The sequence below is a fragment of the Rhipicephalus microplus genome, chromosome 7 (genome assembly GCF_043290135.1).
Source record: "Rhipicephalus microplus isolate Deutch F79 chromosome 7, USDA_Rmic, whole genome shotgun sequence".
NCBI lineage: Eukaryota > Metazoa > Arthropoda > Arachnida > Ixodida > Ixodidae > Rhipicephalus > Rhipicephalus microplus.
This window is the reverse complement of record NC_134706.1, coordinates 134,726,067-134,740,344: the sequence shown is the minus strand read 5'-3', so window position 1 is coordinate 134,740,344 and position 14,278 is coordinate 134,726,067. Positions and strand designations below refer to the sequence as shown.

The 14,278-nt window shown below is 47.7% G+C and overlaps 1 protein-coding gene across 1 annotated transcript in view; it reads right to left on the bottom strand.

Moving 5' to 3' along the window:
- Window positions 1-14,278, bottom strand: part of LOC119187024 (uncharacterized) — a 231,027-nt gene that overhangs the window by 69,900 nt on the left and 146,849 nt on the right. The gene's annotated exons all lie outside the window — the stretch shown is intronic.

Here is a 14,278-nt window from a genome sequence, read left to right as displayed (position 1 = left end):
TTTTTTTTGCACAAAAGGAACAGAAAGTCGAGAAAGGTTATGTTTAATCTTGCGACATCATTGGTTCCCGTTTCACACGCGAACATTAGCATACAATTAGCCAATCAAACTTTGATGCGTGCGCACACGGGTTCATCTGTGGCACCCAGTGCGCATGACATACACTATATTTTCAACCTCCCTTTATCTTTTCTTTTTGTTCTTTTTGTTAAAGAAAGACAAAGGGGCGGGGGGGGGCGAGATCGTTAAGTTTTTGTCGTCATTCGTTCCTCGTATCATTACGCGCACGTGGAAACAATCTTTGCGCACACGTGTTTAACTTTCACGCTCGTGCAGTTGGAGTGTGATGATGATGATATTTGATGTTTTATGGGGCAAGGGCCGATTCACGGCCAAAGAGCGCCAGTTCATCTTACTAAAAATATGGACAATGATTGTGTTAAGTGGCTGTATAAGGGCCATAAAATTCCTCGCAGTAAGGCGGGTAAAAACATACAAATAATAAAATCATGACCATGCCGTGGAAGGTGTGTGTGGTGTGAACAGATGACAAAAGTTGGTGATAATAAAAGACGATGGTGGATATGTATGGCATTAGCACAAGTGCCTCACTCGTTCAAACCCTTGCGTCCAAGGGCCGTGAGGCATGTGCTTTCTTGTGTAGCCACCGCAGCAAAAACCTCTCTGGAGAGGTCATGCTACGGTATGCCCGGGTATATGACATGAAAGCTGTGAATTTCTTTTAAAAACGCTAACAATGATTTATGAATAAAAAGTGGTTCCCTACCGACAAACATTGCAGGGTGTGAAGGTATATGTTGTTGGTAGAGTAATGGAAAATGTTGTTTTCTTAGAGTTTCTAAATGTTTACACTGGATTAGTATGTGAAGGACTGTTAATGTTTCACCACATTTGTCGCACAATGGTGGATCATCACTAGACAAAAGATGTGTGTGTGTTGCGTATGTGTGTCCTATCATGAGTCTCGTTAGTATTACCTCTGTATAACGCGATTTTGATACTGGCAGCCAATGACCAAGGTGTGGCTTAATAATGTGTAGTTTGTTTTGTGTGTGTGTATTCCACTTGCTCTGCCAGAAGTCTCTGATGTTTCGTTTGAGAGACGGCTTAAGATCAAGGGCCGGGATTAATATGGGTGTAGTGGCGGTGCCCTCGTGGACGGATGCAGCAAGCTGATCCGCCATCACGTTGCCTTGAATCTCACGATGCCCTGGCACCCAGCACACTACAACATGTTGGTTGAGTGTGTAAAGTGTGCATAAAATAGAGTAAAGTGAGATGAGGACAGGGTTTTTTTGTTTTTTAAGACTGTGCAGAGCCGTTACCACACTAAGGGAGTCTGTATAAATGACTGATTTTTGTATTTGTAATTGTTTGATGTGTTTAGCTGCCACAAGTATCGCGTAAGCTTCCGCCGTGAAGATACTTGTGTCTGGATGTAGAGGGCCAGCATCCGAAAAGGAAGGGCCAACAGCAGCGTAGGACACAGAGGAGTTAGACTTAGAGGCATCTGTAAAAAACTCAGGACGTGTGTATTTGTGTTGAAGTTCCAAGAAGTATGTTCGAATATGGGCAATAGGCGCATGTTTAGTAACTTCTAAAAAAGACACATCGCAATCTATAGTCTGCCACTGCCACGGTGGCGGGTATGCTACAGGAGCCATTAAATTGTGTTCGAGTGACACTCCAGTGTCCTCAGCTAGACCCTTCAGGCGAACTGAGAAGGGCTGCCTCATTGAAGGCCTGTTTTGAAAAAGAATGGAGCTCGACAAGTCATTTATAGTAGAGTATGAGGGGTGCCTCTTGTCTGCTTTCACCTTAAGGAAATAAACAAAGGACATGTAGGTTCTTTGCAGATGAAGCGACCACTCATTTGACTCAACGTAAAGGCTTTCTACGGGGCTGGTGCGAAAAGCACCCGTAGAAAGGCGGATGCCCAAATGGTGCACGGGGTCCAGCATCTTCAAGGCACTTTGAGTAGCAGACTGATAGACAACGGCCCCATAATCTAAGCGGGTGCGAATGAGGCTTCCATAGAGGTTCATGAGGCATTGCCTATCACTACCCCAAGTAGTACGTGACAACACTTTTAAAACATTTATGGCTTTTAAACATTTTGTTTTTAGATACTTGATGTACGGCACGAAGGTCAACTTGTTGTCCAAGATTAGGCCTAAGAATTTATGCTAGGCTTTGACGGACAGACGTTGCCCGTTCAGTCGAATGTCAGGTTCCGAGTGCATGCCTCTCTTTCGAGAGAACAAAACACACGTGCTTTTTTGTGGGTTAAGTCGAAATCCGTTTTCATCTGCCCATTTGGAGATCTTATTTAAACCCAGCTGAACCTGCCGCTCACACATGGCCAAGTTGCATGACTTGAAGCCAAGCTGATTGTCGTCGACATATGTACAATAGAACATAATGCGGGGAATGGACAAGTGCAAAGAGTTCATTTTGATAATAAAAAATGTGCAACTAAGCACGCCACCTTGTGGCACGCCTGTTTCCTGGACAAATGTTTGGGAAAGCACACTGCCCAGACGGACACGGAATGTCCGCTCTGACAGGTAACTTTCGATTATATGAAACATTCTTCCGCGCACACCAAGGTGAGACAGGTCTCTTAGAATGCCGAACCGCCATGTTGTATCATACGCCTTTTCGATATCTAGGAACACAGAGAGAAAATATTGTTTATGGACGAAGGCGTCTCTGATCTGTGCCTCGATACGAACAAGGTGGTCTGTGGTGGATCTACCTTCTCGAAACCCGCACTGAAATGGGTCGAGCAAATTATTTGTTTCAAGGAAATGTACAAGTCGGCAGTTTATCATTTTTTCGAAGACTTTGCACAAGCAGCTTGTAAGTGCTATAGGCCTATAACTCGAGGGTAAAGAAGGGTCCTTGCCCTCTTTCAAAATGGGAATAACAATAGCCTCTTTCCAGGAGGTAGGAATAGTGCCAGAAGACCAAATAGCATTGTACAAACAAAGTAAGGTTTTACGGGTTTCGTTTGGTAGGTTTTTTAACATTTCATACATCACACGGTCAGAACCTGGGGCAGAAGTACTGCAGGAGTTTAGAGACATTTGCAGCTCAGCTAGACTGAAAGCTTGGTTATATGCCTCGGATCTAGTGCATTTGTGTTCGAGTCTCTGCTTTTCTATTCTTGTTCTGTATTTTTGGAAAGTGTCAGTATAGTGGGACGAGCTGGATACCCGTTCAAAGTGTGCCCCGAGGAAGTTTGCCTGATCTTCCAAGGTATCACCTTGAGTGTTTACGAGTGGAAGTGTGTGTACTTGTTTCCCTGCTATCCTACCGACCATGTTCCAGACTTTTGCCTCCTGTGTGTATGAATTAATCCCTGACAGAAACTTCTGTCAGCTTTCTCTTCTGGCCTGCCGACGCGTTCTCCTTCCTTGAGACTTTATTTTCTTGAACGTGTCAAGATTTTCCGGTGTTGGCGAGTTGCGCAGCAATCTCCATGCCCTGTTCTGTTCCTTTCGCGCATTACGACACTCCGTGTTCCACCATGGGACGTGTCGTTTGCCGGGCATTCCAGATGTTTGCGGTATGCACCTGGCTGCTGCGTCAGTTAGAAAAGCTGTGAAGTACTTCACAGCTTCATCTATGTTTGACCTACATATGTCTGTCCAACTCAAACGTGTAGTGTTGTGGAACTGTTCCAAGTCTGCTTTGTTTATCAGCCATTTGGGAACATGTAGAGGACATTCATATGTTGTTTGTGAACTCAACACTACAGGAAAATGGTCACTTCCATATGGATTTTTTATGATTTTCCATTTCAATAGGGGCAGAAGTGAAGGTGATACGATGCTGAGGTCTATAGACGAGTAAGTTTTGTTGGCAACGTTATAGTAGGTTGGCTCTTTCCTATTCAACAAACAGGCGCCGGAAGAGAAGAGAAATTGTTCAATGAGACGACCTCGTGCATCACAGCGAGAATCGCCCCACAGTCCACTATGTGCATTTAGGTCCCCAAGAAGCAAATAAGGTTCCGGTAGTTCGTCTATTAGGGACTGAAATTCACGTTTTTCAAGACGTTGGTGGGGAGGTACATACAAAGAGCAGATGGTGACGAGTTTGTTTAAGAGTATTGCTCGAACAGCCACCGCCTCAAGGGATGTCTGGAGTGGTAAATGTGTACACGCTACTCCTTGGTTAATAATAATGGCTACGCCACCGGATGACGCCACAGCATCATCTCGGTCCTTTCGGTATATGACGTAAGCACGTAAAAAATTTGTATTGGAGGATTTAAGATGTGTTTCCTGTACACACAGCACTTGAGGTGAGTGTTTGTATAAAAGCTCTTGGACGTCGTCGAGGTTTTTAAGCAGGCCTCTGACGTTCCAATGTATAATTTGTGTTTCCATATTGGAAGTAAAGTAGTGCTGTGTGTACGTTAAGGGAGTGACTTGTTTAAACTGAAAGGTCGAGCTCAAGTAGCAGGGCTATTATCAGGCCCTGTTATGAGCTTTTTAGTTTTCTTGGCGTGCTCCAGAGAGCCGCGCCGCTCTTTTGGCACCAGAGGTGCCGCCGTATCCATTGCCTCCTCGGAGGCACTGGATGCCCGCTCATGCGAGCTGGTTTTTCGAAGCTTGGGCCTCGCCTGGCGAGGTGAGGCCTTGAGACCCGAGGACCCTGGAGTCCCTGGTCTCTGTTCAATAGTAGGCGGAGTAGACTCAACTACTGCCGCCTTGGGGGCAGGCGCCACAGCCAATGGCTCGCTCTGCGCAGGCCGAAGGAGTGGCGAGGGCTGGTGCGACACTGCCCCCTGGCGCGCCGCATCAGCATATGTAGGGCCATAAAATGGCGAGACTCTTTTTCTTGCTTCTTTAAATGTAATGTTTTCTTTTATCTTTAAAGTGATGATTTCTTTTTCTTTTTTCCAGAAAGAACAAGAACGCGAGTACGCGGCATGATTACCGCCACAGTTTACACAGTGTGCAGGTGCTTCGCAGTTGTCGGACGCATGGCCCACGACTCCACACATAGCACAAGTTTTCTGGCCACGACAGCTTTGCGAGCCGTGGCCATATCTCTGACAATGGAAGCAACGGCGGGGGTTGGGAATATATGGCCTCACAGATGTTTTTGTGTACCCAGTCTGAATTGTTTCTGGCAAATCGCTCGAAGCAAAGGTCAGTACTAAGTGTTTTGTTGGTATTTCCTTTTGATCTCTTCTTATCTTAATGCGCTGTACGTTTGTCACGTTCTCGCTCTTCCATCCTTCAAGAAGTTCAGCTTCGGTCAGGTCAAGCAAATCTGCGTCCGAAACGACCCCGCGAGATGAGTTCATAGACCTGTGTGGCGTAATACTGATGGGTGTGTCTCCAAACGTTGTGAGGGTGTTCAGTTTATCAAATTGGTCTTTGTCACGTACTTCGAGGAGTAGATCTCCACTGGCCATTTTGGTAACCTTGTACCCGGCACCGAGAGTTTCGGTTAAGGACCTAGCCACTACGAAGGGGGATACTGTTCTGGCTTGCTTGTTAGTTTTTTCGCAGTGTATAACGTGGAAATGAGGAAAGGTTTGTCTTGGCCGGAGGAAAAAATTGATATCTTCGGTGCGTACCCGCTTTGAGGAGGCACGATCACTAAGTAAGGGAAATGCTTTGTGCATGCTAAGTGTATGTTGTTCAGTAGCGTTGGCGGCCACCCACCACGGAGCCCAACGAGGGGACGCTGCAAGTTTACGGATGCTGAAACCTGCAGACGCCAGCCGTACAACGCCACTATAACCCAATGCGCCTAGACCAAGGTAGGCTATTTGCACAGGGTTAACCCTAGCCGCCAGGAAGTTTGGAAGTAAACGGAAGAGAGTAGAAGACAGGACAGATAAATAGTAAGAGATAAAGGCGAAGATGTAGGGAGAGAGGGATAGGAAAAGGCGACTGCCGATTTCCCCAGGGTGGGTCAGCCCAGGGGTGCCGTCTACGTGAAGCCGGGGCCAAAGGGGTGTGTTGCCTCTGCCGGGGGGCCTTAAAGGTCCAATCACCCAGCGTCAGTTCAACCCCCAGGATTCCCTTTTCCCCGGACACGGCAAAGCCACGCACGGCTAGGCGTGGGAGGGAGTAGAAACTCCCCCGTTAGCTCGGGTCCGTGGTGTCGCTACACACCAAACGCCTGCTTTATCAGGCGCCCCTGCGGGGGCAGTTGGAGTGTGGGATATCTCTAATCGGAAGAACGCCGAGGGCACATGGCACCTTCCTTTTTTTTTAATCTGCCTTTATGTGTGCTTTTTTTGCTCGGATGAAAATTAGAGGGGTGGGGGAAGAGTTCGAGGGTGTTGTTAAATTTTTGCACGTCATTCGTCTCTCACGAAAAAAATTAATGCGTGTGTGTTATGGCTGCGCACGTGTGCTTAACTGTGGCGCGCATGGCAGTTCGATCGTGTGATATCACTAATCGACAGTATTTATTGCCGGCTTGTACAATAGCTTCAAGAACATATCACATTTGTCGGGGTATGATGTTCATTTTATTATGGGATACGCAGTAGTGGAGTGCTCCGGAAATTTTGACCTCGTGGGTTCTTCTTGTTTGTTAGTTTTAACGTGCGCCAAATATAAGCTAAGCTCATGGGCCTTAAGCATTTTCGCCTCTATAGAAAATGCGGCCGCCGAAGTCGCGATTCGACCCTGCGCGACTCTCGGCCAGCATCGAGTGTCAAGCCACTATAGAACATCGTGGCGAGTTACTGGGCCTTCCAAATATTTCTGCTTTATATCGGTCACTCGTGTGTGGCTTAGTTATAAAAGCCGACAGAACAGACGTTCTTAAAGTTAAGAAAATCCCTTAACGATCAAGGCCGGTGGCGGCGGCCCGCAAGCGCACACACACCCGTGCGTAAAGGTTGGCACACTCGTGCTTTTGCGCCCCAACGAAGGAACAGAGAGAGCTTTCAGTCAGAGAATCACAGAGGGTATAGCCACGCACCTTCAAAGTTTTCCGCCAAAAGAATTTACCGCATTGCATAAGCCGTTATTTTAACTTGACAAGATGGAAATCGCCTACAGTTTGTTATAAGTAGTGTCGCGAAACGACCTGTTCTCGCCATCGGCGATACCATGCATTCTTCTTCCGGCAGCGAAAGCGGACCGTCGTCAAATCATGAGCTCCGACGGAGCAGCGATAGCGGCCCGTGCCGGCATCGGAAACAGGAATGATGGTGCAGATGATAAGGACTACGAGATAGTGCTGCCTACGTTGCCCACCGGCCGTGTTGTACCGAACACATTGTTTTTGCACGGAGACGTGTGTGAGAGGCCCTACAGAATCGAGGATTTTCGGGACGCCCTCGCATCAATTGGTGTGCTTCCTGATGTCGCGGCGTTAGGCGCTTACCAAATTAACCATGTGTGGGCGGTGACCTTGAACACCAGTGAAGCCACCATGAAACTGGCTGCGGTTAAGGAACTTAACGTGAAAGGCCGCCGGTGTATCATCTTGAACCCAGAGGACCAGCAAGGAAAGCTTTGCCTCCACTGGATGCTTCACGGCATCCTGGACGAAGATATTCGCACGGCTTTTGCGGCCTTTGGCAACGTCACCGAGGTGACTCGAGAGCGTTGGCGGGTCCAAGGTATGAAGGAAAAGGGCTCAACCCAAGAACCGTCCTGCTGAAGTTGAAGCCCGGATACAAAGTGAACGACCTCACCCACCAAGTCCGAGTTGCAGGGGAGTTGTCCCTCGTTGTGGTGCCCGGACGAGCCATGCAGTGCCTACGTTGTCATGGCACGGGAAACGTCCGCCGGGACTGCAGGGTGCCCCGGTGCTCCAAGTGCCGTCGTTATGGGCATGCGGACGCCGACTGCATACGCGCCTACACGTCGGCGACAGGACTACCGAAGGTGGACGACCGGGAGGAAATCATGGTTGTCGTCGAGGCAGATGAAGCGGCTCGGGGCACCAGCGAGGCGAAAGCAGGCAGGACCTCGAGACTCTTTGGCGCCTTTCTGCGATGAAGCCCCGAAAAGGAACACCCCAGCGGACCAAGAAGCGCAAGGCGACTCGGCAGGGTCTGTCAACCAGCTGGTGGCACAGGCTCTGCACGCGGCTTTGAGATTCGACACCGGCAAGGGTGACACACCAACCCTGCCAGAAGCGGCGGGCGACACAACCATCTCGCCCATGGTGACGGTGAAAGCCCCCGAAAGCTCACCAGCACCCAAGGACGGCGAGCGTGAGGATGCCAACGAGCTACCGTTGGAGAAGAGTGGCTTTAATATACCGATCCACGGCGCCGCGGCTCCCAAACGTCCCCCGCCCCCCCCCCCCCCCCCCCCCCCCGCCCCGCCAGCCAGCAATGACAGTGCTGAAACGACCACGCCTGGGCTCGAGGAACCGCCAGCAAATACTCTGCAAGGACGGCGGCCGTCTATTCGACCGCGTCTCAACAGTCCGGCTGAAAAGCGCGGCGGCATCGACAAGGCAGTCGGGCAGTCAACAGCTTCGCCGGACGGCACCACTGGCGATGGTACGATCTAGCCTATGGCTAGACGCGAAGGGTGAGCGCAATGTTGCCGGTTTCCTTTCTCATCTTCAAAATGGCGCCTGCTTTTCCGTTGAATGTCGCCACTCTTAATGTCAGAGGACTGGCAGGTAAACGAAAACAAAGCCAGCTTTATCGTCTCGTAACGGAGCGCGACATTGACGTGTAAGCGGTACAGGAAACGAAAGTTGATGGCGATGCAGAGGCCGGCAGCATGGTGCAACTGTTTGCGTCGAGGTTTTTTGTTGTAGTTAGCCACGCGGTGGGCGCATCGGCTGGCTGCGCACTTTTTGTTAAAAAGTTGCTTGGGCTTAAAGTGAACGCCCACTTTTCGTGTGAAGCGGGTCAATGTGCTGTTCTTGACTTTGCTCTGAATAACACCAAGTGGCGGGTCGTGTGTGTGTACGCGCCCAACAGGGTTGAAGAAAGAGCAGTTTTTTTCTCGGTATGAGCAACGCGTATCTGTGGGAAACAAATTAGTAATTCTGGGCGACTTTAATTGCATCCCGAGTGCACACGACAAAACAAGCACCCAGGGTTACATAGATAAGAGTACCGACATCTCGACTAGTATTATCGCAAAATGGGACGTCGAGGTTGTAGCAGAGTGTATTACAGGCACACGTGCGGTCAAGTACACGCGTTCTGAAGGCCCTAGCCACGCAAGACTTGACCGCATTTACTTTTCCGTCGGCATCCTACCAGAATGCACTAGTTGTGATGTCATCCCTGTGTCTTTTTCCGATCACTGCTTAGTCCTCTGCTCTATCGGTATTACGAAGCGTAATAAGTCATTCTCAAGGGAACTGTGGAAATTGAACGATAACCTTCTGCCTGACGACAATTATAATCCGGAAGTGAAAGAAGAAATTAGTAAAATCAGCCCCAGCAAAAAGATGTACCTTTGGCAACAGTGGAAACTTTGCGAAGAAAAGCTTAAACTTAAAGCAATAAACAGGGCCACGAGCATTCGGTACGAGGCAAAAAAGAAGGAGACTGAGTTGAGGGTGTTACTCGACAAATTACACATGCATGAGTGCCGAGCCCCGGAAAAGTGGAGTGAAGATATCAGAAAAGTAAAACAAAAGTTAGAGCAGCTGGACGAAGAGCGTTATCGGGGCGCGCTAGTGAGGGCAAGGGCAGAGGACACTGCAGCTGCGAAAATGCCGTCGAAACGCGCTCTGTCTTGAAAAAAGCCCGCGGGGAAAAAAACTGCGTACGCGAGATAGAGTGGGGCGGCACCGTATTAACTGATACTGAAGGCATCACAAGAGCTTTCACGGACCATTATCGCGAGTTGTTCGCAATGCGCGACGCAAATTTCGTGAGATTCCAGACTGAATTTCTGCCGTTGTTACCCCGTCTGAATGACGAAAGAAAAGAGTGTTTGGAGCGTGCAATAACTGTGACCGAAGTAGAGGTTGCCATAGACAAGTTAAACCCAGGCAAGTCACCCGGTCCAGACGGTTTCACAGCCACATTTTGTAAAGAGTTTAAGCACGAAATTAGCCCTGTTTTGACAGGAATACTTAATGAAGCCTATAAATTAAATACCTTGCCGCCATCATACAGGACGTCCCATACGGTTCTCATACCGAAAACAGAGGATTCACGTAAATTGAAAGCTGTCTCAGCGTATCGTCCTATTGCCCTAACAAACGTAGACTATAAAATCTACATGAAGGTATTAGCTCGAAGATTACAGGCAGTGATCAAGGACATGATGGGGACTCACCAAACGTGCGGCACTAAAGGCGTTCCATCGCTTTAAATATTCATAAGTCACGCAGCGTTCTTGATTTCTGTGATTAGTCCGATGAAAAAGTTTCCATGTTAGATTGATCTAGAAAAAGTCTTTGATTGTGTTGATCACCAAATTTTTTTTCTGTGTTAAACCATGTTAACGTCGGTTCTGTTATTTGCGAGGCAGTGGCCCTGGCGTACAGAGACTGCACGACGAGTTTGATTGTGAATAAGAATCTGGGGGCCCCCATTAAGGTGCAGCGTTTGGTTTGTCAGGGTTGCCCCCTCAGCCCTTTGTTGTTTTTTACATATATAGAAACGCTGTGCTTGAAAATAGTCAACGACAAAGAAATTCACGATTTTGAGTTGCTGGCAGCTGAAGTCAAGCTGCTGGCGTATGCAGATGATGTGGCTATTTTCTCAAGGGATCAAGACAGTAATAAACGAGCTGTTGGTATTGTGCGTGCTTTCAGTCAAGCTACTGGGAGCGGTGTTAGCTGGTCCAAATGTTTGGGGCTCTGGCATGGATCGTGGCCAACGAAGCCATGATGTGTGGTGTTTTATGGCGCAAGGGCCAATTGATGGCCAAAGAGCGCCATTTCAATGAGTATAGAGATGCGGACAATGATATGTTGCGTGGCTGTATAGGGGCCTTAAAATTTTTTGTTTCAAGAAAATGTACAAGTCGACAGTTTATCATTTTTTCGAAGACTTTGCACAAGCAGCTTGTAAGTGCTATAGGCCTATGACTCGAGGGTAAAGAAGGGTTCTTGCCCTCTTTCGAAATGGGAATAACAATAGCCTCTTTCCAGGAGGTAGGAATAGTGCCAGAAGACCAAATAGCATTGTACAAACAAAGTAAGGTTTTTTGGGTTTCGTTTGGTAGGTTTTTTAACATTTCATACATCACACGGTCAGAACCTGGGGCAGAAGTACTGCAGGAGTTTAGAGATGTTCGGAGCTCAGCTAGACTGAAAGCTTGGTTATATGCCTCGTATCTGGTGGATTTGTGTTCGAGTTTCTGCTTTTCAATTCTTGTTCTGTATTTTTGGAAGGTGTCAGTATAGTGGGACGAGCTGGATACCTGTTCGAAGTGTGCACCGAGGAAGTTTGCCTGATCTTCCAAGGTATCACCCTGAGTGTTTACGAGTGGAAGTGTGTGTACTTGTTTCCCTGCTATCCTACCGACCATGCTCCAGACTTTAGCCTCCTGTGTGTATGAATTAACCCCTGATAAAAACTTCTGCCAGCTTTCTCTTCTGGCTTGCCGACGCGTTCTCCTGCCTTGAGACTTTATTTTCTTGAAGGTTTCAAGATTTTCGGCTGTCGGTGAGTTCCGAAGCAGCCTCCAAGCTCTGTTTTGCTGTTTGCGCGCGTTTCGGCATTCAGAGTTCCACCATGGCACACTTCGTTTTCCAGGGTGTCCATTTGTTTGTGGGATGCATTTTGTTGCAGCATTAATCAAAAACGCTGTGAAGTAGTTCACAGCGCCATCAATGTTCAGAGTACAGATGTCATTCCAACCTAGACAAGCGATAGTATGAAACTGTTCCCAGTCGGCTCTGTTTATGAGCCACTTGGGAACACATGGTGGACACTCAGTTACTGTCGTTGTGCTCAAAACTACGGGGAAGTGGTCACTTCCGTACAGATTACTGACGACTTTCCACTGGAGTAGAGGCACAAGAGATGGAGATACTATGCTCAGGTCTATGGAGGAGTAGGTGTTATTAGCGAGGTTATAAAGGTTGGTTCTTTTCGATTTAGGAGACACGCGCTCGACGAGATAAGGAACTGTTCGATCAGTCGACCTCGCGCGTCATACCGAGAGTCACCCCATAGCCTGCTATGCGCATTAAAGTCTCCAAGGAGAACATAAGGCTCCGGAAGTTCATCAATTAGAGAGTGTAAATCGCGTTTTTGCAGCTGATAGCTAGGAGGAATGTAAATAGTGCAGATTGTGATCAGTTTATCAAAAAGAACCGCTCGAACAGCCACTGCCTCAAGGGGTGTTTGGAGTTGTAAGTGTTTGCATGCTATTCCTTGTTTCACCATGATGGCAACACCTCCGGATGATGTCATAGCATCAACACGGTCTTTTCGGAAAATATTGTATTTACGAAGAAAAGTTGTGTGTTTTAAATTAAGGTGTGTTTCTTGTACACACAGCACTTTTGGCGAGTGTTCATGTAAGAGTTCTTGGATGTCGTCAAGGTTTCTGAGGATGATGTTTGATGTTTTATGGCGCAAGGGCCGATTCACGGCCAAAGAGCGCCAGTTCATTTTACTAAAAATATGGACAATGATTGTGATAAGCGGCTGTATAAGGGCCATAAAATTCCTCGCAGTAAGGCGGGTAAAAACATACAAGTAATAAAATCATGACCATGCCGTGAAAGGTGTGTGTGTGATGTGAACAGATGGCAAAAGTTGGTGATAATAAAAGACGATGGTGGATATGTATGGCATTAGCACAAGTGCCTCACTCGTTCAAACCCTTGCGCCCAAGGGCCGTGAGGCATGTGCTTTCTTGTGTAGCCACCGCAGCAAAAACCTCTCTGGAGAGGTTATGCTACGGTATGCCCGGGTATATGACATGAAAGCTGTGAATTTCTTTTAAAAACGCTAACAATGAATTATGACTAAAAAGTGGTTCCCTACCGACAAACATTGCAGGGTGTAAAGGTATATGTTGTCGGTAGAGTATTGGAAAATGTTGTTTTCTTAGAGTTTCTAAGTGTTTACACTGAATTAACATGTGAAGGACGGTTAAGGATTCACCACATCTGTCACACAATGGTGGATTGCCACCAGACAAAAGGTGTGTGTGTGTCGTGTATGTGTGTCCTATCCTGAGTCTCGTTAGTATTACCTCTGTATGTCGCGATTTCGATACGGGCAGCCAATGACCAAGGTGTGGCTTAATTACGTGTAGTTTGTTTTGTGTGTGTGTATCCCACTTGCTCTGCCAGTAGTCCCTGAGGTTTCGTTTGAGAGACGGCTTAAGATCAAGGACCGGGATTGATATGGATGTAATGGCGGTGCTCTCATGGACGGATGCAGCGAGCTGATCCGCCCTCACGTCGCCTTGAATCTCACGGTGCCCTGGCACCCAGCACACTACAACATGTTGTTTGAGTGTGTGGAGTGTGCACAAAATGGAGTAAAGTGAGACAAGGACCGGGTTTTTTTGTTTTTTAAGACTGTGCAGAGCCGTTACCACACTGAGGGAGTCTGTATAGATTACTGCTTTTTGTATTTGTAATTGTTTGATGTGTTTAGCTGCCACAAGTATCGCGTAAGCTTCCGCTGTGAAGATACTTGCGCGTGGATGTAGAGGGCCAGCATCCGAAAAGGATGGGCCGACAGCAGCGTAGGACACAGAGGAGTTAGTCTTGGAGGCATCTGTGAAGAACTCAGGACGTGTGTATTTGTTTTGAAGTTCCAAAAAGTATGTTCGGATATGGGCAATAGGTGCATGTTTTGTAACTTCTAGGAAAGACACATCGCAGTCTATAGTCTGCCACTGCCACGGTGGCGGGTATGCTACAGGAGCCATTAAACTATGTTCAAGTGACACTGCAGTTTCTTCAGCTAGACACTTCAGGCGAACTGAGAAGGGCTGCCTCATCGAAGGCCTGTTTTGAAACAGAGTTGAGCTCGACAAATCATTAATTGTAGAGTATGAGGGGTGCTCCTTGTCTGCTTTCACCTTAAGGAAATAAACAAAGGACATGTAAGTTCTTTGCAGATGAAGCGACCACTCATTTGACTCAACGTAAAGGCTTTCTACGGGGCTGGTGCGAAAAGCACCCGTAGAAAGGCGAATGCCCAAATGGTGCACGGGGTCCAGCATCTTCAAGGCACTTTGAGTAGCAGACTGATAGACAACGGCCCCATAGTCTAAGCGGGTGCGAATGAGGCTTCTATAGAGGTTCATGAGGCATTGCCTATCACTACCCCACGTAGTACGTGACAACACTTTTATAACATTCA